Genomic DNA, 25,237 nt, shown 5'->3' with positions numbered 1-25,237 from the left:
TACTCCTTCCTACACAGTCTCTTCCCATTCTGTATGTGTGAAACTGATTGTTCCTTCCTAAGTAGAGCACTTTGCATTTGTTTTTGTTAAACTCCATCCTGTTTACCTCAGACCATTTCTCCAATTTGTCCAGATCATTTTGAATTATGACCTTGTCCTCCAAAGCAGTTGCAATCCATCCCAGTTTGGTATCATCTGCAAACTTAATACGCAAACTTTCTATGCCAACATCTAAGTTGTTGATGAAGATATTGAACAGAGCTGGTCCCAAAACAGACCCCTGCGGAACCCCCCTTTTTATACCTTTCCAGCAGGATTGGAAACCATTAATAACTACTCTCTGAGTACGGTTATCCAGCCAGTTATACACCCACCTTATAGTAGCCACATCTAAGTCATATTTGCGTAGTTTATTGATAAGAATATCATGCGACACCGTATCAAATGCCTTACTAAAATCTAGGTATACCACATCTACCGCTTCTCCCTTATCCACAAGACTCGTTATCCTATCAAAGAAAGCCATCAGATTGGTTTGACATGATTTGTTCTTTACAAATCCAGGCTGGCTATTCCTTATCACCTTACCACCTTCCAAGTGTTTGCCGATGATTTCCTTAATCACTTGCTCCATTATCTTCCAGATGCAGCAGGTGCAGGGTTAAGGTCCGAGTGGGACTTTCACACAGCAATGAACCAAAGCCGTTACCCCTTGCCCCGGGCAACAGGGGCTGTGAGGAGCCGGCCCAGGCTTCTCTTTGTCCCTGATGTGTTCCATGGGCCAGTTGTTCCGTGTGGGCTGGGGGGATCAGGGCTAGGTCTCAGGTGGAGGGGAGCAGCCGTGTGACAGGACCGGCAGGAAAGTGATGATCCTGCGGAGAAAAATAAGCCCTTTCTGAGGTGAATGTTGAAGCCAGACATCTTGTGGCTTCGTCCCCCCATGGCAAGACCCAAGGAAGCCAGGCCTCAGGCTGTGTGTGGAGGGTGTTTGTGGCTGGATGGCAGGAGAGGGGGTAGGGTGAGGCACACACTGAGGACAGAATTTGAAGGGTAATGTGGCCACTAAGGCTCTGTGACAGCAGGCTCTGCTGAATATCCCTGAAGCACAGAGGAGGGCCCGTTAGGAAGGCACCCAGGCCCACAGGCAGATGCAGAAGGAAGCTCACCCTGCCCCCCCACGCTACTCCTCAAACCAGCCCAGGTTATTCCTTTCCATCCCCTGTGCTCATGGGCGGCTGATGGGAGCCACAGCAGCTCCCTGTGAATAATTTACAAAATGAATAATCTGGATCACACTGGGTCCAGAGAATAGGGACCCGCAGTGCCATCACGGAGGCTCTGTAAAGAGCAGGCTGCTGCAGTGTGCAGGAGCATTCGGCTCCTGGGAACATTGCTACCAACACCTCCTATAAACCTCAAAGAACCTCAGAAAACAAATGCAATTTTTTCAGAGCAGCTTTTCTCCCTCCCACAGCACCCTCCATGGCAGCCAATTAACTGGCATTTGCAGAGAAGGAATAAGGAAAACAACAGCAGAAGGGGCATGAAAAGCTAAGTCACAAAACCAGAGTCGCAAACAGTCAGTGAGGACATCCACACTGGTGAATACAAGCGTGGAGAGGAAGGCAGCATCGAGAATGAGAAGAGATAAGGCCGAGGAAAGAAGAGGAATACATGACAGTTAAAGTTAATGGGGCTGCTGGACTCGTAAAGGGTTTATCTCCGTTTCGGCGGTAGCTGCGTGCCTGTTCCCAAGTGCAGAATGTAACTGGATCGTGCTGCATGGATGAAAGAGTGGTGTGAGCAACTTCCCAGCCTCGCAGTCCAGCTCTGCATCAGGCTAGCCAGTCCAGAGCCCCGTACTGCAAGGACTGAGGAGCTCTCCCCCTTCCTCATCTGGAGCAATGGAGCCACAGGAACAGAAGCCTCCTGCAGAAGGGCTTCCCACCCACTCTAGCAGCCTTCGCAGGATCTCAGAGGGCTGGGTTACTTCCGATGGGCCCTGGCTCCTCTCCTGCCTATCAGCTCTCTTTCAAGTATAATGAATTAAGAACAGCTCTGCTGCGGTCCAGAAGGGGAGGAGTGCAGACTAGGAAGGCTTAGTCAGCCAGACTACAGAGACCCATCACACAGCTTGCTGCAGTTCTAATGAAATGTCATTTATTTCTGCACACGGGGACACAAGATGCTAGAAAGATACAGCAGGAGTTAATTCATCCATGAGCACCATCCCTAGTGGATTTGTTTTGCCCTGTATCTTAGCACTCTTGATTTGGTTTATTCTGTCTGATCAGCTCTTGTTGGGGCAAGTTACTCAGAAGTGTGTCATATGGGATCGCGGGGGCTGAGCACAGGACTCCAAAGGCTCTGAGAATGCAAAACTCGTAATTTAGGGGCACAGAGCAGGTGCATGTTCCAGACAGAGACTGCTGTATCATCACGTTCCATAAATTGGGCTCAGTGAGATTGTCCTAGAGATCAGACCCAGAAAGCCGGGCATGAAGCATAATCTTCTCCCTGCTCAGACAAAGACAAAGGCAATTGTGTGTCCTGTCTTATTGCCACACACTGAATACAGCCTTGAGGGGGCATGGTCCCCGTTCACTGTGCAGCTCTTAATGCCACTGGGAGTGGTGTCTCAGAACTCTGGTTCTCAGAATATGGTAATTAACTACTTCAGGCTAATGCAGTAACATCACTAACTATGAATGAATAAATCTGAAGACTGAAGGTCTATGTTTCTAAAGGAAGCTCTAACGAGTCAGTGGCATATCAGGCAACCAATTCTCATCTCTCTGTGTCTGCCCTACTCCCACCACTTCTCTTGCAGGCGACCTTGATATATCATGTGTTTTAGGTTAGGGTTGCGCCGTACAGATGGTTATAATGAAACACAGCGGGACAAAGTGCCAAGCAGGTCAGGATACAAACCGTAGATGGCATCTCTGCATTCACGTGGATTAGGGTTGCCATGTGTCCGGTTTTCCATGGGAACACACAGTCAAACAGGGACCCTCCCCAGCCCAGTGAAAATGAGTGAGTGAGTGAGAGTGCTAGCAACACTGAGATGAGAATACCTTTGGACCGTTTGTCTGGCAGATCTGAATTACAGTTCAGAAAAAGAATAGGCATTTAGATCGGAACAGAAACAACCAGACCAGACTAGTAAATCTTAAGAAAAGATAAAAAAACAAATGAGCATTTGTAAGGGCTGCAAACCCCCCTGCTCCAGGGCCTGAGCTGCCCTGTAACTGCTGGAGGTCAGCTGGGAACTTTCTGTGGGGCAGCTGTGGGGTTTCCTGCACCTTGCTCTGCGGTATCAGATACTGGACAAGTCAGAAAAAAGATCCTGGATCAAATGGACCTCGGGTGTGAGCCAGTCTGGGAATTTGTTTCTACATACAGCGACTGCATTCTAATAGATCGCAGAGGTGGTACTATAGTCCTCTCTGAACAACAGAAACAAGTAAGGCCACAGCATTCATATCGCAGCTCTTGAATATCAGCTCAGCACATGTAAACCCCCAACACCATCCCACAACACTAGGCCATGTCTTTCCCCTCCTGCCCTTATCTCAGCTGAAATTGATCATCTTCTTTACTGATTTATAAGATGAGGAAGCTGGACTACAATTGTCCTTCTGACTTGCTGTAGCTCTTTGATTCATTTCTGCCATGTACATTGGCCAAGCTGGACAGTTTCTATGCAAAAAAATAAATGGACACAAATCTGACATGAGGAATCATAACATTAAAACACCGGTAGCAGAACACTTCAACCTCTCTGGTCACTCAGTAACAGACTTAAAGGTGACAATTTTGCAACAGAAAAGCTTCAAAACAGACTCTAACGAGAAACTGCTGAGCTTGAATTAATATGAAAACTAGATACCATTAACCTGGGTTTGAATAGAGACTGGGAGTGGCTGGGTCATTACACATATTGACTCTATTCCCCATGTTAACTTCTTGTCAACTGTATAAAATGTGTCATCTTGATTATAACAACAAAAGTTTTTTTTTCTCCCACTGATAATAGCTCCTCTTAATTAATTAGCCTCTTACAGTTGGTATGGCTACTTCCACCTTTTCATGTTCTCTGTATGTATATATATTTCTTACTATATGTTCCATTCTATGCATCTGATGAACTGGGCTGTAGCTCACGAAAGCTTATGCTCAAATAAATTTGTTAGTCTCTAAGGTGCCACAAGTACTACTGTTCTTTTTGCAGATACAGACTAACACGGCTGCTACTCTGAATCTCAAACTTTTAAATCTTCCTTAATGTAATAGTTTTTCCAGGTCCTTGATCATTCTTGCTGTCGTTCTCTGACTTCCTCTACTTCTGAACTCTCGCATTTCAGATGGGGGGATGATGAGTATTGCACACAGTATTCCAGATCAGGCTGCACCACTGATTTATATAAAACAGTAATATTCACCATATTGTTAACTATCCCATTCATAATGGAATTTAACATTGTGTTTGTTTGTTTTGACTGCAGCTACACGCCGAGCAGAGATTTTCATTGACCTGTCTACGGTGAGACCTTTCTTGAGTTGATACAGTGAATTTAGTATCCTGTAAAGTGTATGAGTAGTTTAAAATTTTACCCTTTAATGTGTGCTGCTTTGCATTTATCAACATTGGCTATTAGCCAGGATGGGCAAGGATGGTGTACCTCATCTCAGTTTGCCAGAAGCTGGGAATGGGCCACAAGGGACAGATCACTTGATGACTAGATTTCTCTCTCCTGTGTTGTGGCTGGCTATGGTCTCACAGTGACATGGAGCACTTATACGTTAAAGCACATCCATACATTAAATTTCAGTTCAGAGCTGCTGCAAGGAGAAAGGGAGAAGTCGGTGATACCTTAATTAGTGCTGTAAACAGGTGGTCTACGAACCAATATATTTTATTTTATTCTCTGGTTAGGCCTCAATTGGAGTATTGTGTCCAGTTCTGGGCACCGCATTTCAAGAAAGATGTGGAGAAATTGGAGAGGGTCCAGAGAAGAGCAACAAGAATGATTAAAGGTCTTGAGAACATGACCTATGAAGGAAGGCTGAAGGAATTGGGTTTGTTTAGTTTGGAAAAGAGAAGACTGAGAGGGGACATGATAGCAGTTTTCAGGTATCTAAAAGGGTGTCATCAGGAGGAGGGAGAAAACTTGTTCACCTTAGCCTCCAATGATAGAACAAGAAGCAATGGGCTTTAACTGCAGTAAGGGAGATTTAGGTTGGACATTAGGAAAAAGTTCCTAACTGTCAGGGTAGTTAAACACTGGAATAGATTGCCTAGGGAAGTTGTGGAATCTCCATCTCTGGAGATATTTAAGAGTAGGTTACATAAATGTCTATCAGGGATGGTCTAGACAGTATTTGGTCCTGCCGGGAGTGCAGGGGATTGGACTTGATGACCTCTCGAGGTCCCTTCCAGTCCTAGAGTCTATGAGTCTTTTAAGTCTCCTAATTAAATAAGATACATGGATTGAGATGGTTGCTAGCAAATTTCAGGCCACACAAACACAGCACACATTTTTAACTGACCTGCTCAAGCGTTGCCTACGTTTTCATTTTCAGATGTGCGCACGGCATTAGAATTATGCACTTGCTCTCACAAAATGAGCCTTTCAATGTATTTACGTATTATTTTGAATGGAACAGTAACTTTTGCTCACTTTCTAGGCTTTATTGTTTCAACTCATGTAGCTCATCTAAAACTAATTTAGATGTTTCACTTAAACATTAGTTTTCTCCACGTTTCAAGGCAATCACAAGGAAATGATTTATGAGTGTACATGATCATGGAAAAGCCGTTTCACAGCACCGAGATAAAGCTTCACAAGGAAAATGAAGCTATCCACAGGACTGGGAGGACAAGGTTATAACGCACAACCTGCCTCCTGCGTCTAACCAGGGAGTCACTCCTGGTCCTACTGGACCCTGATCTGCCCACAATGGTCCTTACATCTACAACCCACAGCATCAAGTCTTGCAATCCCTACCCTGGGGAAGGAAACCCGATGGCCTGAGGAAGGCATCAGCTCCCCATTCACCACTCCCTGCACTGGCTGATTACAGAATCCATTTCAAGGTCAGTGCATTGATTTTCAAAGCCCTGCAAAGTACCGGCCCCAGAGATGCCTCTCCTTCTTCAACAGTGATCTTGTATGACAGCTTCCTTCCACAGCAACAACAGAAGAAGATGCATATCGATGAGACACAGATGCATTCCTGCAGGACCCAGCTGTATGGAACCCATGGCTAGATGACATAGCAGCAATCACAAAGCCAGCTGCATTGAGAGCTGGCTGCCAAATCACAGCTCTCCTGCTATAACCCACTTTCATGCAGATCATCGGCCACACACTGGGTTAGGTGACCAGACACCCCTAGATTAGAGACTTTGTCTTATGTAGGCAACCATTGCCTCCCCGGGTCCTGATTTTTCCCACTTGTTACACACCCTCCCCCCACAATGGAATGAATCCCAATAATAATTTTAAACTTGCTCGTGTCATCGGGAAGGTATTACCTCCATATAGGGGACAGTAGTGAGACGTTACCAAATACTGTATGAAGTTCCGGGGTTCACACTTCACAAGGACATTGACAGACTAGAAGAGGTTCATAAAAGAGCTACTAGAATGACCTGAGGTCTGGAAACCAGGCTTTAGAGTAAGAGACTAAAGAAGCACAATTGACTCAGTTTATCCAAGAGAAGGGTAGAGGTGACATGACTGTGGTCCATAAGAACATTCATGGGGAAGGGATTTCTGATACTGGAGGGTCCTTGATTCTAGGAGAAAAGGGCAGAAAAAGGAGCCTGCTGGTGAGAGCTGAGGTTGAAGCTCAGAACAGAAATAAGATACACATTTTTAACAGCGAGGCTAATTAAGCACTGGAAAAGCTGTCCAAACCACGTGGTGGATTTGCCATAACTTGAAGTTTCTCAGTCAAGACTGCAGGTCATCGAAAATGATCTTCTCTGACACAAGCACAAGCCTGGGCTGGAAGCAGGAGTCTCCAGGTGGAATTATCTGGCCTGTGCTATGCAGGAGGTCAAACCAGATGATCCCAATGATCCCTTCTGATCTGTGAATCTATGAATAGTTTCAAACCAGGTGCTGATTCTACTCTCATTTACACTGGTGCAAATCAGCACTAACTCCACCAAAGCCAAGTTAGTTACACTCATGTCTAACTCTTATGAAGAAGGGGACTTGTCCCTGCAATGGCTAAGCCTTTGACAGTATTCTTTGGTTTCATTATGGAACACAATACATATACCTGGCTCTCCCATGCTGTTTCAGCCATCTCACCACCACAGGCGCTAGCTCACTCGTTCTCTCTCACATCCAACCACCCTTAACTGCAGCCACCTTGTAAGAGCCAAGAGGATCTTTCCACGCTCACCTTAGACTGCCCACTGGGCAGCAACCTGGCCAGCTTCTTCCTCCTCAGGGGGAGTTGGCTGGTTCACTTCCCACCTCCTGCTTCTTGATGGGGAAGGACTCTGGTACCCTGCCTGCCAACCACTGCACCAGTGGGACTGGGCATATGCTCAAGAGCACTTCTTGGTTTTTCATTCACAGTTGTTATAGAGACTACACTAATGCATTGCCATAAACACGCTCCATGAACCCAGCCTGAGAGTTTCTAACGCAGATTTTGGGTGTCTTGTCAGGACACCTTCTTAGGCAACAGGTTAAGAAGAGGGCTCTATATTGGATTGTTCTAATGGCAGCCTATTACCTCTGAGCATCCCTTCCCCACATCGCAGCTGTCACTCTATCTGGGAGAAGATGTGTCAGAGCAGAAGGGGTTGTGGTGTTGTAGCAGTTGATTTCTCTTTTCATGGTTCATCTGCTTCATGAGAAACTAAATTTCCCTAATCTATTTGTAATCCTCAATGTAATTTGCAAGTTTAAACCCCTGCTATTTGTGTATCTTTTGTCTGCTAATTTTGTGTAACCCAAAACATACACACACATACACGCACACGCGCACACACACACATGTGCTCAATGTGCGGTGAGCCTCACTTTGATGATATTACCCAAGGCAGAACTGCTGGGTTTTTTACTGACAGATACACAAATATTTATGACCTATGCCATATGGGGAAGATAAACCACAACTTCCCCCCCTTCCCTGTGGCAATGCGCTCTGAGCAGTGCTAGCACTTCCCTGACTCTCATTCACTCCTTCGTTACCCCCCAGCCTGGCTGGCAAAGCACCTTGTTGGGGAACACAAGGAAGGAAAACAGGTTCTGGGCGCTGGTGTGCAGCTGTGTTATTCATTCTGAAGAGCGAACAAGAGTGTGTGTTTTGTCCAGTGATCCCGAGCTGTTTGTACTACTAAGAGGCAAACTGGCTTGGTGAGGCCAGTAACTTCTCTCTCGCTCGCTGTAAACCAAGGAAAATGCCCCCCTAATGCAGCTTAATGAATGCACAGTTAAGGCTCAGGATTTAAATGCCGTGAGTAAGCTGAGTTCTGGCCTGGTTTTCATCAGAGTGCGTCAGGACAGAAGCTGGCCCAGTTCTCACCTCAGATCCCCAAGACATTTTCCACATTAGCCATTATGCCCCACATTACAACAGTGTCTTGCCAGTCAGAATCACATGACATAGAGCGTTTACAAGAGGGCAGACACTGCGGCAGCATGGGGCACGAGCCAGGGAGCAACTTACTGGAGCATCGCTGGGCTGCAGTCTTGGGCCACACACCCCACACCCTCCCACGCCCAGCTGTGCCTCTCCTTTGCAATCTTCCCAACTCAGTGTCCACCCCCTCAAGCCACAGGAGAGAGAACGACAACATGGGAGTCAGAATATCACTCCCAGCCGTGGCCTGTAGGCAGAGCGCCCTGAACGGGATGCTATGAGGGTTTCGGAGGACCTGATGTGGCTGACTGTTGAGAGGAGGCTTCCCCAACAGCAACAGGGGGCTCCCCCCACTCTCTGTGGCTGCAGGAACCTTCCTCCAGAGAGCCCCTGCCCTTCCCTGACCAGCAGGAGTTTGAGCACCGGGAGATATGGGTGGGTTGTTGCTGTCCCTGCTGAATGCTACGGGGCCTCCCTGGTGTGAGGTATGTGCCTGGAAAGCCTTGCAGCTGGTGAGGCTTCCATGAGGTGCTACGTGCCTTGAGGTGCTATTACCAGAGAGAGAGAAGAGCTGCAGGCCTGGGCCTGGTTCCATCAGCACAAAGCGGGGTGGGTGGTACCTGAACTGGCCCCTGTGCTCTGTGGCTTGGGAGACTGGCAGAGCTCAGGAAAGGTTGATATTTAGCGCAAACTGGTTCAGGGAAGCCTACCTGAACTGTGGGCATAGGGCAGGAGCAGACAGGGGTGGGACCCTGCATGCTGGGAGACCTACATGAATTCTGTGTATAAAACTCAGTCTTCACTTTCCAGCACCAGGTACTTCCTTGAACAGAGACCACACACCCAACACCTCCAGTTCCACTCATCCCCTTGTGGGCTCCTGCAGCATCCCCCTTGTTTTCACACTCACTTCCAGCCACCCTGGCCTGCTGGCTCTGGGAGCTTAGACCTGGCTCGCCCGGCATGCTGGTAACACGGACTCCCGGTCAGTGAGAAGGGCAATACTGGGACCTGCCTCCCATCTCAGCGAGGGAGGGCTCCGCAGGGATCGAGGAATTCAGAAGAAGAGAGTATGGTGCCCCCATTTGACTCCTTGTGTGACTAACTCAGAGTCTGTGATTGGGCTGCTTGAACTGGTCCGTATATATAAGTGCTGATCCAAGCCTCTTTCTGACCCCAAACCTTTATCCTCCCAGCATCCCTCTGGGACAGAGTATTCCTCATCAATTACCTCTCCCCAAGGGAGCTACCCAGCACCACAGTGCTGACAATACAAGTCTTTGTCACTTGTACCGGCCGCACTAGGCACATAAGCCAGAGAGAAGAGGGAGAAGATGCATTATCAAGATGCTACAGCCATGGTGAGGTATCTTCCATGTGATCACCCCAATCAAACATTTGGCTCTGCTTTGACACTATGCACCCCTGATTTATCAGCTGAAAAGCAGAGCTTACTCTGAAAGAGCAGAACAGATTGTGGAGGGAGGAAATCATCCTGATTTGCATCACCACAGCCTGACAGCATCAGCCTACTCCTCTGACTGCAGTAATGGTGACTGATGCTCATTGAGATTAGTAACCTGGGAAAACAGGATTTGCTATACAAGATCAGATCACTGGGCCATGTAATCCAGTATCTCACTTCTAACAGCAGCCAACATGTGATGACTAAGTGGAAAGGAAACCAACACAAATATCATGAACATGCACATAACCATTTCTCCCAGGGAGGGGAATACACCTTCCAGGTCCCTCTAACTCATCCACATATGCCCTGAAACATGGGATATGAGTACCCCACCTCAGCTGGAACCGATAGTAACGGCGATAAATTTACCCATCCCTTGCAGAAACCTGCCTCCGTTTGGCCTCTCAGCCCTCCTGCAGCAGTGAATTCCACAGGGTGACCACACAGTATGAGGAGAAATCTTTGTACTTGTCTTAAAATTTAGCAGCCATTAAATATCTGATAGGTTTTCACGACATCCTTCATTATTCTCAACACCTCAGTCAAACCCCTTTGAATGCTGGTATTTCCCAGTTCTCTTCTGCTTCAATCTCGCCCCTCATACTCTCAGCCACCAATGACACTCGTTTGCATCCACTGTCTCTGCCACTGCCATCTGCACCCCTACAACACATTCACTTTCAAAGGTCCGTAGAGCTTAGCAAACCGCAGTGCTGCATCCTATGCAGAACACTCACTTCCCTCATTGCTCTTCCTCATATGGATGTGGAAATAGTCAAATTAAGTCGTGTTAAGGAGAGAACCCTTGATTGTCCCACGTATCATTCTCTTACAGCGCTCCTAGTTATCCTAGCTTTGGACCAGGTGCTGAACTCCCTTCCCCCCTGATAGCAGAAGTCTCAATCCTCATTCCTTGGATGAACCCTACCGAAATCCACTGGAGTTCGGTCATTGGACTGGGCCTCGTGACATCAGAGGGTGCTCTTGTCACCCAGCGGGAGCACTAGCACCTCACCACCTCGTATCCTTCCAGCTAGAGAGGGTGGGAGAGCTAACGGAACAGCTCCCTGGCCTGGTCTCAGTGCCTCTGCCCCTACCCCTGTGTCCCTGGGGCATGCACACGACCACAAATGGCCATGTTTCAGACACCAGGTTTCCCAGGAGCACACTCAGCTGGGAATATTTTAAAATGTCTGTGTTAATCCTGCTTCATCCACAGAGTCTTTTCAACGATGCAGCAAATGAAGATAAGGGCTCAAGGAGCTGGTCTGCCACCCATCACTCCAGCTTTTTTAATCAATTCTGTGAAGACTTCCTAGGCCCATTCAGTGGATCACACACTGTACACAATCCACATCCATTTTAATCCTAGCGGTGTACCAAAGCTCGTGGGGCTTTTTCTAGAATCCAGACAAATCAAAGGCCTTTGACATCTGTGGCTCATGTGCAAATCATATGAATTCCTCCTTGCACAGCACAGGACTTGAAACATTCTTAATGAGAGGTAGCCATCACGGAAAACAGCACAGCATACGACCTGCCCAGGCCCCAATGTGGGATGCAAAGTCTGATAAAAGCCCAGCATGATGGACACAAAAAGAGTTCCCAACTGTCACCAGTGTATTATACGTCTTACAACATTTGGTGTTTTTCCTGAGGGTATGTCTACCCTAGAAATTCTACAGCGGCAGCTGCACCACTGTAGCACAACAGGGTAGATAAATATTGCAGCAATGGAAGGAGTAAATCCACTTCACCAAGAGTTGGTACCTAGGTTGATGGAAGAATCATGGTGTTTACACTGGTGCTTAGGTCAGATTAATTACATCATACGGGGCATGCAATTTTTCACAGCCCTGAGCAATGTAATCAAGTTGACCTAACTTTGCAGTGTAGATCAGCCCTTAAGGCCCCAGCTTCTTGAGTCATGTGATTACTGAAAAAATCAGCTTTCATTTAAAATACTATTTCTAGCTCTCATGTTTGCAGAGAAAAGCTTAAAACTGTAACTTGAGTGTCCCCCTGAAGCCACAGAAACCAGAAGGCAAATACAAACAAGCTCGAAACGTATTGATTTGTTAAATGTCATTATTTTGTAGGCCTAGTTATGATTTTCCAATGCTTGCAGTTGACAATACCACGTAAGCATCACTACTGCAGGGAAATTAACATGCTGCGGGATACCTTCCTTTAGTGCAAATAACTCTCTGGGTAACCTCAGATTCATGGTTCATTATGTCTTGTGTAAATAATTTTCACCAATAAAAGTGAGGGGGTATAAACTCTGGGTAGAATGTAGTTATTGTGGGGATTAAAATGGATAATGTCCTCCAAAATGAGGGCCAGAGGAGAGGTACGCTGCATATCAAGTGACTTGGAAGGGCATTGATCTTTGTTCTGGTCAGCTATTGGGACATCTTGAAATGTTTCCTATTTGCCCCAAAATAAATCAGTGGGAGACAACACCATTAGGCAAATGTATTCAGCTGTCAAAATTACACCAGCATATGTTTATCTGTTTGCCCATTGATGAAAAACTGGCAGCTATGACAAAAAAGAACAACAAGGACACTTTTAGCCATGGAGAGACTACTTACTTCTTTCAACTTTTGTTTCCAAAAGAAATGTCCTTTTGAGAGAGCTAGTGATGAGCCAGATTTAAACTTTACTTTGTTCAGAGATTCCAAGGCCAGAATGGCCACTGTGATAGTCCAGTCTGACTTCCTGTACAACACAGGCCAGAGAACTGCCTCACAATAATCCCTAGAGCAGAGCTTTAAAAAATCAGAAGAAATGAAATACAGACTATATCAATATAGGCTTTTACATATAAATATAGAGTGTGCTAGCTTCTTGCCAGCACAAACAGAGAAAGAGAAGATCCTTATAATCTAGTTCAGGTGCAATGGGTGGGATTATCCAGTGCTCAGATCAACTCTGCTTCCCTCCTTTATGACAGACTTCAATGGACGTTGAGTCAGGCCAATGCTAAGTGCTTTAGAAATCCCCTCTTCCCTCCCCCCACCGACATAGCCTGCGTGGGCCAGATTGGTGATAACATGAACAGTCAGTTGAAGAAGTAGAGATGTGGTGTTTTCAATTATTACAATTTGTTTGATTTTGGTTTTTGTTCTCTTTCCTTCTCTACCCCAGTGATGTCCATAAACAAACAGCAGAACCCCCTGCATCTTTCTCACCATTAACCCCCTGCCTGGTCTCCATTAGTTGTGGGCATGTGATAGAGAATATCATGGTAATTCATCCTCACCAGGAAACGGAGCCTTCTGCAATGTCTAGAACATGCCTGACATGGTCCTTGTCAGAATACTTCACTCTGAGACAAAGTTAACAGACATCAAAAGAACAGCAGCAAAGAATCCTGTGGCACCTTATAGACTAACAGAAGTAAAGGTGCCACAGGATTCTTTGCTGCTTTTACAGATCTAGACTAACATGGCTACCCCTCTGATATCAAAAGAACAGTGCACAATACTGTACCACTTCCCTGCCAGTAATGAGCTAAAATTAATACATTTGAAATTTAATAAACCAAATACAGAGCGATGCACAGAGGAAGGAATATTCAGATGCACAAATAAAAAATGAAGGCAACTCATTAAGCAATAGCATCACAGAAAATGAGCTCGGAGATATACATTGAATGAGTCATGGCAATAGTGTAGGAACAAGACAAAAACTCTGCTGGGTTGCAGTTTATTAATAGTGGTATCATATGCAAACCAAGCAAGGTAATCACTCCTCTCTCCCTCTTTACAATATGGTAGGGGCACCATTCAGATACTGCAATTAGTTTGGGAAAATGAATTTTAAAAAAGATTCAGACAAATTGGAATTGGTTCAGAGAACAACAAAGGTGACAAATGGCTTCAAAAGTGAGATCTACACAATGATGACAAATAAAGAGAACTGGCCATGTTCATTCCAGACAAAAAGGATCACTGAAAGACAGGAGACACAAACAGATGTCACAGAAAGGGCAGGAACTGGTTAGTTTCGTTGGATGTTCAGGACAGAATAAAGTAATGGGCTTAAGAAGAAGTCAGGGAAATTGTGGTTGAATATAATGAAGAGCTGTATCAGTGCATGAACAGTTGGGAGATGAAGCACACTGTCAAGAGGGGCTGTGGAGTTACTTTAATTTGAGATAATCAAGGATCCTGGGTGGTTTACGGCCAAAGAAATCACTTGCCATGATGCAATTGGAGGATGCATGGCCCACTGGATAGCCATCTAATCTAACCCTAATATGTTAGAGAGGACAGTTATGCAGAAACTAATATTGGCATTAAGAGCCTCTGTCTTACAAGTGTCCAAAGAAAAAGCATTTAGCCAGCCCTCACCACTTTGGGCCAGGAATATCTTGGCTCCCTTTTTTCTCATGTCTCTTCTCCATAGGGAGGGTTTTCTTTTTTAAATAATATATGGAGATATACCTATCTCATAGAACTGGAAGGGACTCTGCAAGGTCATTGAGTCCAGCCCCCTGCCTTCATTAGGCAGGACCAAGTACTGATTTTGCCCCAGATTCCTAGAGTGGCCCCCTCAAGGAGGGAACTCTCAACGCTCAGTTTAGCAGGCCAATGCTCAGACCACTGAGCTATCCCTCCCCTCCAAAGTGGCCTATGACAAAGGAACAAGACTAAAACCTGACATTGCAGAAAAGGGAGTGTCAGCCATATGAGACCAGTCTCTGAGAAAGTGATATCTGCACACTATCCCTTCCTCTACAAAGGGCAGGTCTGGTTCCGCAAGGCAGGTATCTGTTATTTCACTCTATTTCTCTCATGAAGGTTCTTAATGGAATAATAACTTTAAAACCTATGTGATACTACAGCCCATTAGGCCCAAAAGCTTTGGCTCTACAGCTGGACTTTGCATGGCTTATCCAAACCAACCCTTTCTTAGCTTGCCAGTTGTGAGTGCTTAATACATTTCTGAAAACTATCTGGAAAATTTCAAATTGTTATTAACATCTGCATCACTCATTATTTCACAGCATTGCTACATCAGCTCTTACTACCCACATCCTACCTCCAGATTTATAAATAAGCAGGTTGATTATCATTTGGAATGTTTTGTTATTCTGCTACATTGAAATACGTTTTGCTTTGAGAACGTATTTGTTCTCTCACGTACATCTGGGCCTCCCTCCCAGTATCTGAGCACCAAGACTCAGTGTTTCTCGGCTTGCTAACTCTGGAAGAAATGGCCTATTTCATCATTCACATTTTAAAGAGGAGGGGTCAAACTCTAATTTCAGTTACTCCACTGCAAAGCTAGATTAATTCAATGGACTTTCATGGCCTGGATTCAGATGACGGCAGAATCTGGCCCTGGTGCTCATTCTGATTTTTCCCAGCTCCTGAAATAGCATGTCCCAGTGATTCATCTGTGCTGCTAGAGAAGCACTGATCTCAACAACCCAATTCATTTATAGAACAAGTCTAAGAAATTTTATAACAACAATTATCACAAAGGAATGATCATATCAAAGAATTAGACAGTCCCAGTACATGTGTGTGTATATCTAGGCATGGACAGAAGAGTACCTTCAAAAAAATCAGTTTGCACAGGAAGAGAAAGCAAATGAGTAGTTAATGGGTCTACCATCAATCAAACATTGACCTCTGACCTCATAAGGCCCACCCCTTGGGGTATTACTTCCAGGGTAGAAGTTGTCATGTGACTGGAAGCAAAGGGTGGCATGTGACCCCCTAAAAACTACCCCCTGCCCCGCTCTACCAATCAGAATGGGTTTCAGTCCCATAGAGTAGATTTGACCAATCAGGGCAAGTTCTTGTGACCCCTCTAAGAAGCAACTAGAGTGGATTTCAGCCCTGTAGGACCTCCCTGAAGGGAAACGTAAACCAAGTAGAACAGCTATAGCTCCGGGGTCTAGGCTGGAAACCCCCGGAAGCGTAATGGTTGGCTAGCTGGCTGCCATCACTGCCCCGAAAGACCATCACTGGTTGGAAGAGGCCACCATGTTTCAAAAGTGTATTTTCGGAAACCATGGAAACACTAAGAGGAAACATGTCTTCCTTCACCACTGAAATGAGCACTACAGAACACTTTATCTCTCTGAGGGTCCTCAGCTGTCTGTAAAGAAAGCACTGCACAGCACCCTTCTGAGAAGGAGGGAGCAACAATGGGGAGCCCCTTGGCTCAGCCATTGCTAGAGATGCTAGAACCTGACAGTAATCACCCGTCAGACTGACCAGCATCATGAACCCATGGAAGAAGGCAACCATGGCTCGTCGGACTTTGACAAGGGGAACTGTGAAGACATTGCACAGACAGAATACAAAATGTGAAGGTCAAGGATTATAATGGAGTAGGAACTGGGTTACATAAATCTAAAATGGGATTTACAGCTCCTTCTTTTCTAAAACTCTCTCAAAAGCTCAAGGATGACTTTCTAGAGGACACACAGGACCTAGACTCAGTTGCATCAGAGAGTAAAGATGAACCTGGCCCAATTTGTTTTTGCTCAATACTGAGGCAAATTGTTCAGGTGGACACCACGTGCAAAGAAAACTGTGGCTTTGTGAATTTAAGGAATACCCTTGGCATAGAACTAACTGAGGAAGTGCCATGTTGCGAGCGGAAAAGAGGTATGTGGTCTGTTGTACCTGTTTCTGTTCATGCTGTCCTTAATCATTGTCTTAGGGAGAAGATTTTTTGAAGAGTGTCAAGGTTGTGTTATAGATGTGCCAGGCCAGCAGCATCATGACTGTGTGAATTGGTCTTGAGAGGATATAAACTGCAGGTTTCAGATCCTGTGTGCTGATCCACATTTAGAAAGCTTATTAATCGTGGATATTGCCACAGGTTATGCAATGTAGTATCTGTGCTTAACTCAAGAAAATGCCGTGCAAAACATTCACGACCCTAACAGTGTTTTAAAACAAAATTACCAAATCTAAGGATACCCACTTAATATAGTATATTGATCACCTGATCTGCACAAAAAGTAACACAATCCTGTTTAGGAAAAAGACTATTTATATGAAATCTAAAATGATTAAGTTAGAGACTGGTGAGGAGACAAACTGGAGATAAAATATAATAAAACTTGGTATCTGTTAATAAAAATACCTATTGAAAAGGCTTTTGTGAATATGTTTCTGTAATGTACAAGGTCTGTGTGGTCCTTAAATAAAATGAAGGGTTTGATGTGACATTTGCTTTGTTTTCAAGGGCCGTCGTCTTTTAAATAAAATACTTTTGTGGCCCCTGCTATTGGGAAAAAAGGAGAAATTTACAGCAAAAAGCTGAAATGCAGCCAGTAGAAAATTTAAAAAAACGGTGTTAAAAAAAATCAAAAGCTTTATAAAACATGGAGATTTGAGATACCTACCTGAGTACAGTGGAGCTGACTCAACCCCACTGAACTGAACAGGCTTAGCGCAACCTACTGAACAAGGGGCGTTGGTGGAACTATTGCCTTCAAATGTAATCACCCACCTGGGGCTCCTTCACATCTCATCAACGGTACAGATACTACGCCTCATGGAGGCTGCAACTTTATCACTAAACCAGTTTGATGAATGCTCAGACTGAGCATCCCCACAGGCAGGGGGTGTGCATGGATTAGCATCCAAAATGCTCTGAGGTATTCTTCCTGGGAACTCAGAAAGACATTAAATGTTTAAAAATAAAATATTTCCAAAAAATAAACCCAGGTCTAATCTATAGCCTGCAGAGAGAGCCCAACCTCAAGAAGGCAGAATTCCAAGCACGATGTCAAGCAGTAGGAGATGTATGACAAACAGGACAAATGTACAGAGCTCAAGAGATGGAAATAAAAAGATGTGGGGTGACTGCGACACATCGAAGAGGTCAGAAGAGAAGGATAGCCGGGGGAACGGCTGTAGCTAGGGATCGGTAACAAGCTATGTGACTAGCTGTATTTCCGCTACTAGGGCTGTAATTCAAAAGGGGGCCAGAGGGATTTTCAAGGGGCTGTATGTCTTTTAAATAAACATAGTCTGTGAGAATCCTGCTGCTGAGTCTGGCAACCTAATTGCAACAAACAGCTAAAATGTTTGCAGTAGAACCTGGAGGAAATAAAAAAGCCATGAATATAAAATAAAGCAAAGAACTGCTGCACTTCACAACTTTATAAACCAGGGATGTTTGAGATGGGCTTGAGGACAACAGTGATCACTCAGCTCCTGTGAAATACATTGGCGTAGTTTGGGCTTACCCATGCCCCGGCGAAATGGCCAAAGTGACTGTATTGCCCTTGGTCTTGCTGCGAGCATTGGCCTCGCTGTGATCCACCTAAGTTTCCCTAACATTCTGCCAGGGTTAAAGATAGTGTGACTTGGTGGTGGCTGGAAAAACGATCAGTAAATAGGTCTGGTGAGTCCACCCGCAGAAACATCAGTCAATAAGTTTGCTGAGTGATCACCCACAGAAAAGGGAGTTGTGAGTGCTGATTATTATTATATTAAATTAAACCTCAAGAGTTTGTAGATGCTATTGGTCAATCTTACTAGCAACTCAAAAAATCACAAAAATTAACAAATCATTTATTTTCAATACTACTCCCTGGTCTAACCCAAAACTGAAAAGCTGCAGGGAGCCACAAAGCGTCACTGGGTTTATCAAAATAAGCATGTGCTTTAAGAACAAAATCACCCTATTAAAAAGTGGAGGGTCTTTGGGCTCAGCTTGCTACTTAATACTACACAGACAGAATGGGCTCTGTCCATTTTTTTATTTAAAAACAAAACAAAACTTTAAGCGCATATGAAATATAATTGACATTGAAAAACAAGCAAACAAGAAAACCCATGAGACATTCACTAGCAGCTGCAAGGTAAGCAGTCAGGTGTGAGGGTACAGAAACATTCATCTTTAATATTGTCTGAAGGCTCTGTAGTGCTCTGCTTTTAATTGAAACAGAAAATATATTTTAATTAAAAATTAACCCAAAGCAGTCCTGTTGTGTAGACAGATTAATTTTCACCCAGAGGTCATAGAAGGGAACGTTTGGGGTAGGGTACATAAATTCCTTACTTATCTATTAATTAAGAGCTGGAGTCAAATCAATCTGCTAACTGCAGACACTGAAGTTTGTTTGAAACAAAGAGGTAGGTTAGCTCTGCAGACTCTCTTTTTACAGCAGGAATCATCCAACAGAAGGGTTGCTGCTGGACTGCAAGGGGAGGTAGGTCGCTCGTTTTAGAAGTGTGAATACATATATTGTATGTTCTAATTCTTTGTACACGCTGTCCTAACTAATAATCATTACTGCAGTGTGTTCTGTTTAGTATAGAAACAGCAACCTCAAGCTAAAATTCACCAGAGCAAGCTAAACCCCTGTTTTAACTATGGGTAAAATGATTTAGGAAAAATGCAACGCTTTGTTAGAAAACTGATGGACAGCGTATCTTCTGGGGTTCAAAGGAACAAGTGAGTGGAAACTGTCAACAATACACAAGCTCTTGTGGCTGACTGAGAAATACGTGTTTTCCTTAGGGTGGTTCTGGTTCTGAGCAGGTCTGACTAGTCGTGGAAAGGGGCACAGTAAAAAGGGTATCCTCAAGGGTATGCATAAGCTGTCAGGAGACAAACCGGGGTCACCAATTGTATCTTCAGGGTGTGGGGGACAAACAGATGGCTGCAAAAAAGCTATGACCCAAGGTGGTCGACTTTTTTTTTTAAGACTAGAGAGGTGATGAGGAGAGAAGAAAAAAGAGGCCCCCTAGTGGAGACTTTCAAATGGCCATGCCAGAGAATGAGGACCAGCCAACCAGTAAGCTCAAGAGGTCAGCATTTCTAGCCTATACCTATTTTGATTGGTATGCATTCCCCTACAGGGAGGCGCTGGGGGCTAAAACCCACTCTGATTGGTTGAAGGCAATGAGAGGAGTTCTTAAAGGGTCACATGACCCTCTTCTGGATGGGTCACCCCCACCCCAGAACTTGCCTTGACTGTCAAATCCACATTTGGGGGAGGTGGTCCTACAGGGCTGATATCCACTCCCACTGGTAAAGGGCAACTGGGGAAAGTTCTTAGAGGGGTCACATGCCACCTCTTGCTTCCAGACACACATAAAACTCTGCCCTGAAAGTGATACCCCGGGGAAGGGTTGTATGGGAACAGGGGGCAGGGTCCAAGTGGTCAGGAGGTGGAGTCAGCATTTTATAGTGGACCTTTTAACTACTCAGATGTTCCAAGCAGTTTGCTTACTCTAGTGTGGAAGGTAGCTCAGATCTATAAACACATTCAAGTGTGCAATGATAGACTGCTCTTCCTGCCCGATGTCTATAACCTCTGTGTTCTACAAAGTGCTTTCCTCACCTCTATGCCACCAACTGCTCTTCATATCACTTTATCTGTAGAAGTAAATATGGTGTAATTTTCTTAATTATGTTATGTTAATATGATGCCAGCTTTCAGAGAACAAGATCATATTCCAGCAATAAGGTGCTTATTTTCCTCTTAATAAATTGGGATTTATATGCATAAGTCACCATGTGTTGAGATGAGACTACGACCCAGGGCCTCCTCCAAGACTTCTGTTACCATTCTGACCGTCGCCTAATGCTTATAATGTTAGGTAGGCTAAATAGTGGTGCACTTGCAGACTAGCTTATTGCACAGAAAAGATGATGGCTTCTCTGACCGATGCATCAGGTAGCAGCACATACACCCAGCCAATTCCCTGCCCCCAAAGGTGCCATGTGCTCTCTATAATGACTGCCAGCTTTAAGCACTACAGGACTCTTTTCTCTTGCTATGTAGTTAGCACAGGCATGGAAAGCATTTGAGACTATAGGCATGTTGGGAGGTACCGATATAAGATGTGCACATGAACGCTTTCCCCAGCGAGGGCACACCACACCTGTCAGGAGGAGGGGCACAAAGGGAGCATAATCCGGCACATATGTCTTGGACTGACACTGTATAAAACCAGGCCAAGGGAGTGGGTGCCTGAGGACAACGCCAGACAAGAGAATTTAATCCTGTTACAATAAGCCACTAACCACCCAATGTAAATAACACTAAAGCAGCCTGCCGAGGGCTGCTTGGGGAAGGGTCTCCTCCAGCTGGAGACCCTGGGAAAGGAGGATGACTTTGGGCCATGACTCTAACAGGCCGCGCTGACACCAAGTGCACAGGGTGCGGCACTGAAGAATCAAAGAACTTAGCTTTCCCTCAATAAGTGCTTCATTTTTATCAGGCCACAGAAAGAAGATTCCAAGAACTGCCAGCATTCCCAGCTGCTCTAAGGACAGCTCTGCACAGGGCATCAGGGTAACGCTACAGGATTTGGAAACAAACCACCGAACGCTTCTAGCTGACAGAATATGCAACATATGGGGCCCCAGATAACTCTGGTGCATCCTCTCGGCGGTAACCCCTAAGTTAGAAAACCTGACACTGTGCAAAGCAAAGAGCTAACTGCCCTCCCCACTGCCCCACAACCAACACCCTAGCTTCCCCATCGAGACACAGAGAGGGCAACACAGGTGGATATTTACTTTTAAACAAAATGCAAATCAGATCTGTCAGGGGGTTTTCCTCTCTCTATTCTAAGTCAGGAAATAATGTCAGTAACAGGAATGTGGAGAACGCACCCAAACAGGGCTCGCTCACTGGGACTCTCCACGCAGGACACCAATCCCCCAAACCAGGACATGCAACGCTGCTCCTTCCCCAGTTTCCCAGACAGCCTTTCCAAGCTACAGGCACCAGGAACACCGAGTACACGTCTCAGTCACTTACCATCTGCAAACACAGGATCCAGGCCCTCAGTCATTAGACCTTTATCCCATGGTTTCCCCTATCCCCTGAGCTCAGACTAACCCCTCTCTAGAAGAAACAAGGAACTAATCTTCATTCTATTGCTTCCATATTAATCCATGTAACTCTCGTTTTATTTTTTTCCTTGCAGTTGCTTGGTCTGCTTTGCTCTAAACCCCGCTGGCCACTAAAATGTGTTAGCTAGCTCAGAAAGGCAAGCAAAACCAGCAGTGTCATGGCTCTGTGCTACCATATTCTCTGCACTTTTTTCTTTTGCTCTTTTAAAGTCAGATCTTTATATAAAATGGAAGCCCCAGGTCCATGGGCAACTAAGCGGCTACCTTTACATATTGAACTGCCACAGCTGTACATTCAGCAGGAGCAAAGGGGTAACCATCTGTCGCTAGAGTTGCTCAGACAATGCAGTTCTGTGTCATGGAATTTCTGATACTTCAAAATCTGGTGTCATTCCAAATCAGAACAACAAGTAAAATTTCTCACAGAATGGAACCTCTGAACAATTTTGATTTGGAATCATCGTGTTACATTTTGATAATACAGAATCATCAAAACATAAAATAAATATTAAATATATAATATAATTAATATTACAATGTAATATGAAAGTTAAAACAAAAATAAATGAATGATATACTTGAAACAAAATGTTTTATCTTATCAAAACAAAACCTCTGAATGTTAACAAAACAAAATGTTTCCACATCATCAAAACAGAGCAAGAAACTGGAAGTGATTTGCTTCAACATTTTTCCATTAAACTTTTTTCCAAAACTCAACATTTCTGTGAAATGTTCAGATTTTGACAAAACTAAACTTTCCGATGGAAAACTGTGCCACTGTGAACTTTCCGACTAGCTGCAGGTGTGAGGAATGTGAGGGTGCTCTTTGGTATTATTATTATCGAATCAGGACCCGCCCACAATGTGGCCGTCTGTCCCATATACAGGGATGGATATCTCACCCAGGGGCAGGCAGAACATACACACCTAGCGAAACAGGAGATGTTGCTAATGGTCACTCAGCAGCTTACACTTAATGTTGTTAACAGCCCAGTGCCAGCTCAAGTAGCTACAAGGGTCGTCTAGCCCGCTGTCTCTGGGCAGCACCCAGCCCAGTTTTTAAAGGGTGGCTCTAGGGGACTGCGGAAGACTGTGTCACGGCCTAGCTAGGGTATTTCCGCTTTCTCAGCGGCCTTGTGGAAAGCCCCTGTTTGTCTAGTGGCCGCTCATTGTAGGACATGGCATGCCAGTTATAACTTGCTTTTAACTGGTTGAAACTAGTTTGTATGGCCTTAGGCCAGAGGGCGTACACTGCCCGTGGACAGTCCCTGGCCTTTGGCCAAGGGGCGGACATAGCCTGTGGGAAGTCCCTTTTTGCATATGTATGAGTTACTTTTGTATTGTGTCTATATAGCTCTATGCTCCCGGTCCCGCCTTTGGACTCCGACCAGGCCGAGCTGAGCTTCGGTGGTGGGTTCCCCGCCAAAGTGACAGCAATACCCGGGGTCCCCGTTGCGGATGTGTCACTTTACCTTCATTAAAGCCAAATAACTCAGAGTGTGTGTGGGCCTCGTTCTTGCAGAGCATCCAAGCACGTTACAGTGGCTGAAGCAGAGAACTGGAGTAAGAGTCACACAGACTCACAGGAGGCGCTGGGCGGGGCAGTGGAAGAAAGCTAACCTCCCTGAGCTCATAGGGAGCCTGTTAGATTACATGAAACATGCCTGGAGGCTCTTCATTGTTTTAAAATCCTTTATCCTCTGATGCTTTTTCCAACTGCTAAGGAAAGATACTTTGGTCACTACTGCTGGTAACTGGTTCCCAAGAGATGAAACCCCGGTGCCTGAAGCCAGTCAGATCTGCAGGCTGATGAGTGCTTGGTAGACAGGGCAGCATACCCAGCCTGGTCTAAGAGTGGAAGAATCACTAGATTTCCACACCCCCTCCACCTCCCGAGGTAGGTAGGGGGCAGAGATGCAGCTAGCGCCATAACCACGACTTATCGAAATAGCTCAGTGTACAGCGGGCTGCCCAGTTTGGTGTATAAGTGCACACACACTTTTGCAAAAGCACTTCAGTTCCCAGTTTTCTAGAACGTAACTTGGACAATCTGAACCAAATATGTTTGATGGAAGGAGCTGGAAAGTGCTCTTAGAGCAGTGGTGAATGGTGGGGGATCAAAGAAGATAGAGACGGACGTGATCGGGGATTTTTGGTCAAGTGGCTGCAACTTTCTTAATAAACTGTGCAAGTTAATCAGGATAACTCCTCAAGTCAGCCTAGCTGGCTAGCAGCAAGGAGCAGGAGTGAAGCAGCCACCCAGAGCGATTGCCGGCAGGATCAGATCAAGCCACAGGCACCATAGCCCCACGCCAAGAGTCCCTATTCCTGGAGCCATGAGCTCACTGCAGAACTGAACTCGCAGAACCTTATTATTTATTTTCTAGCCCCTCCTAGCTGGGAAAAGCTGGAAAACAGGAAACAGGCATAATAGGGGGTGTGATGTCTGCCTGAATCTGCAGAGAGCCTGAAACAGCTCTGCATGTCCTGAATTGCCCTACACCTACAGCTGTGTCTTGACCAGCCTAGGCTACAACATGCCCAGCTATAGGGAACTGCAGGGCCACCGACTCCTGCCATTGCTCCTCCAGGCGTGAGAGCAGAGCCCTGCTACTCCCAAGGAAAGGGCCCTGGCCGCCGCTCCTGAGCTGCCCCGGCTCATGAGGGGAAGGGACACAGGGCCATGGGACAAGGATGGGACCACAGGGGCTGATCCACAAGGTGGGTTATGTTGTGTGGTGCCCAGGGCCCCGAATTGCCTTAACCCAGCCCTGGCCACTGACCTGTCTCACCTTTTGATGCCAAATCATCCCAAGTACCCTGGGCTTAGTCTGGCCAATCTGAGCAAGGCTAACCGCCCCCCCTCAAAAGGCTCCTCCCCTTGGAGAACCACTGGGCCTTGGCAGAGGTCAGCCATTCCTGCAAACCAAACCCCTTTCTGCATGGCAGGGGGGCTGATGTCTATTTCCCAGGCGTCCCCACCACCCCAGCCCCTTTGGGTTCAGCAGAACTGCTACCACCTCCCAGCTGAGGGTTTGTGTAGCATCCTGTGTAGCACATCTGCAGCCATGTCAAATCAGCTACCACAAAATAGCCAGCACAGTCCAAAGCAGCAGCATAGCTAGATTTCTTTAGCTGTGCTTTGCAGGGGGTGACATGCTGAGCACCCCTGGGGTCCAACCAAATACTCTGCTGACTCTGACAATACTATTAGGTGGGGACATAAGTGGAGGAAGGGCAGCGAGACAGGCTGGGCCACAGTCATTCAGGACTGAGTGCAAGGCAGTGAACTTT

General features: G+C 45.6%; 1 protein-coding gene across 11 annotated transcripts in view; it reads right to left on the bottom strand.

Annotated features, from left to right (window-relative positions):
- LRFN5 (leucine rich repeat and fibronectin type III domain containing 5) overlaps positions 1-25,237 on the bottom strand; it is a 162,901-nt gene that overhangs the window by 49,404 nt on the left and 88,260 nt on the right. For 7 of the 11 annotated variants that reach the window (XM_030562762.1, XM_030562764.1, XM_030562763.1 and 4 more), the window contains exon 2: positions 589-872. The exons of the other annotated variants lie outside the window; for them this stretch is intronic. The gene's annotated coding sequence lies outside the window, so the exon portion shown is untranslated. The remainder of the gene's footprint in view (positions 1-588; positions 873-25,237) is intronic. 11 annotated transcript variants of the gene reach the window in all.

Source organism: Gopherus evgoodei, chromosome 4, assembly GCF_007399415.2.
Source record: "Gopherus evgoodei ecotype Sinaloan lineage chromosome 4, rGopEvg1_v1.p, whole genome shotgun sequence".
NCBI classification, from domain to species: Eukaryota; Metazoa; Chordata; order Testudines; family Testudinidae; genus Gopherus; species Gopherus evgoodei.
Note: the sequence above shows the minus strand (reverse complement) of the source record. Positions and strands in the feature narration are given on the sequence as shown.